Raw genomic sequence first — 3,238 nt, 5'->3', positions numbered from 1 at the left:
GAAGAAGCACTTCTCTGGCAAGCACAAGGACCTCAGTTCAATCCCCAGGTCCACCAAAAAAAAAAAGAATTTTGGCATTTTCATTTGTTCTGGTAGGTGCATTTTGTGCAGAAATCATAGAAATAACCTGGTTCAATGTGCTGAAGAAATATATATTCAGGGAATTGTAACATATGGTTATATAAAAATATAAATTGAATCTAAAACAGGATATATGACTTTGATATTCACACAATAATCAGGGAATGCAGACAATATATTATCACCTAATGCATTAATTAAATGCCATCAAAAGAAAAAAAGTTCCTTCAAGTTCAAAGATAAAAATATAAGGGTATATCCACAGACTCATATTATAATACTATAGCACCAATGACAGAGACATGACATTCCAACATGATGTGATCTAGGATAGCTACATTTGGTGGTCTCTCAATTCCCTTAATTCCCCTAAATACTGCTTTAAAAGGGCAAAATAAATGAAATGGGATCTTCTAAATTGACTCCCAAAACAATAAAGGATATTAGTTGAAAAGTGACAAGATAGGAATACAGTTCAATTGCTAGTGCAATATCACTAGCCATAACATCCCACTGCTATTTTCCTAGCTTTGACCAATATATATTGATTCATATGTATCAGACAATAAGTTCATATATAAAAAATCTAGGCAAAAACCACACAGCAACTTTCTATAATATCTCTGCAACACTATTCTAAATGAAAAAATTATTCAAAGATTTCAAATTTAGCATTTAGTGAATTATATTAATAAGCTTATCAAAGACATTTTATATCATCACAGCTTGCTTTTTGGTTCACTCTTGAAATAAAACAGGCTTTTGTCTAGATTTCATCATTATAATACAGCATTAACACATGTGTCACTTATTAAACAATGGCAGATCATAGAATCATAGACTGAAGGGCGACGAGCCCACTTATTTATTCAAAAGATGAGGAAAATGACACCAGCGATATTAGTAACTTGTCATCTGCTTCTAGAATTAAATTCTCCCTTTTCAGGTCAATAAATTAGACTATATTTCTTCTCCCTGGTTTTTGTCTGACAAAATGAACTGATATGCCAAACATAATGTCATAAGTATTTCACTTGGGTTCTTCCACATACAATTCAGTTTGTTGTGACATTTGCAGATGGTTTTATTGAAATGATAGTGAGCACCAGTGATGGCAAATGAACTGTAGACAATACAAAATCTTCATTGGATTTCAATTAAATCAAAAGAGCTCCTTTTTAATATTATGATAACTTATAATTAAATGAAAATTAGGAATGTTTTTTAAGAAATGCCAATTTTAGGAAGGTAATTAGGAGGAAGAAAATCATCATTAAAGTCAAACCCAGAAGATTCTTCCACAGTCCCCAAGCTGAGAGATCAGTGCCCTGGACTGTCAAGAATTCTTCATCAGCACATCTGAAATTCAACACAAAAAGACCATCACTGCATTCCTAGAATATGTCAAATTTTATTTCAGAAATTCACTGCTCATTTCTGAAATATATGTTAATCAACCCTTCATATATAACAGCTGGCATTGAGTATTTACAATTTTGGTGGATACTTAACAATTTTCAGCAGATAGTATTTTGGATAGAGATGAACATGTATGTTTAGGGGAGTAGAGGCAGAATGCCCTGATTCAGATTTAGATTATCATCTGGGAACTTCATGTGTTTAGAGGTGGGGCTTTTGGAAAGTTAGTTATAGCTAAATGTGCTCTTAGGAGGTAGGGCCTAGTCAGAAGAGGCTGGTCATTAGGACCTGACCTGGAAATGTATATCTCTCTCTCTAGCTCATCTCTTTATGCAAAAAGCATTTAGTCCATATCTAACAGTTGTCAAAATCCTATCAGTTCCAATACTGCTAAAAATTAAGACCAAATTCTCCTCTGAAACCTAAGATAAACTCAAAGCTATGAATACCTACAACAATAAAAAACCCTAAGTTACATTGCTGATACACAATGCCATAGGGTAAACAGTCACACTGCAAAAGGAAGGAATGGGAGAATATAACGGAATCATATCCAAGCAAGACAGAGATCCAGTAGGGCAAAGACCCAGGGAAAGTTGGGGTGATATGTGAGTTCCAAATGGCTTAGGTGGCCTTGTCCCTAAGGGATTGTTGGTTGTAGTCCTAATGATCTCTCCTTTGGGTGGCTCCACTCACTGCCTATAGTATTTCTTAGCAGAAACTCCACATTCCTGGTTTCTTCACACACCTAGAGTTTCCACTGTACTTTTGCCTTCACTTTCACAACTTCACATACTTCCCACTAAGGGACCCACTGTTTGCCTCACAGTCCTATTGAATTCTGGGTGGTAAACTCCATGATTATACAATGCTTGCACTTGGCATGCCTATAACAAGTACCACATGAATGATGCCAAGGTGTTCTACCAGCTGAAGTAGTAGCTGGACATCCTTGGATCTTGGCCCTAGAGACCTCTGTGTGTTTGAATGCTAAACACTGAACCAAATCCTGGGGAAGCAATTCTCTAGGTGGTCCTTCTTGAGCAGGGTTCCCTGAGACTCTCTTCTCAAAGCAAAGTCTTTCAAAGGAGTTTACTTTTACTTCACCTTTGAGCCTGCAAACAGTAGATTTTTACTAATTCTTGAGAAAACTTCCAGGCATCTTTTCTATTGTTATAGTGCAAACTACTTGGCTTGCCTTGCCTTTAATACCACTCCTTTTATCAATGTCTTTTAATGCAGTTCCATTTAACTATGAACCCTTATAACAATAAAAAACTAAGTTACATTGCTTATACACAATTCCATAGAGTAAACAGTCGCCTTGCAAAAGGGAGGAATGGGGAGATATCAGGGAATCATACCAATGCACATTTAAGGTCTCAACTTTGCAGATATTTGCTTTCTGATGAAACTGGAAAGCTTCTATATCTTTTTGCTTTGCCTTCTGCTTCTGATATTTACTGTAGATCTGGCTAAAACCATCAATCAGTACTTCTTCCACAGCCTGAACACCAAAGGCTGCTTTGAATTTTTTTTTTCTTTTCAAAGTTTTATTGATAAACATATAGCAATGAGACAGTTTCAAATCAAATCGAAAGTACAGCTTCAACAAATAATACACTGCATATATTCTTCTTAGTGGTTAATTTCTGTACAAGATGCAGACTTGTGATCCTACTTACAAACACCATTAGAAAAAATCATTCTATTCGTTAAGAGAATGCAACTATATATC

The 3,238-nt window shown here is 35.5% G+C and overlaps 1 pseudogene; it reads right to left on the bottom strand.

The window, feature by feature from the left end:
* Positions 1-1,213: 1,213 nt before the first annotated feature.
* The window catches only part of LOC101568232, a 35,644-nt pseudogene continuing 33,619 nt past the window's right edge, over positions 1,214-3,238 (bottom strand).

Source organism: Octodon degus, unplaced genomic scaffold, assembly GCF_000260255.1.
Source record: "Octodon degus isolate 3935 unplaced genomic scaffold, OctDeg1.0 scaffold00183, whole genome shotgun sequence".
NCBI lineage: Eukaryota > Metazoa > Chordata > Mammalia > Rodentia > Octodontidae > Octodon > Octodon degus.
This window is presented reverse-complemented; position numbering and strand designations above follow the sequence as displayed.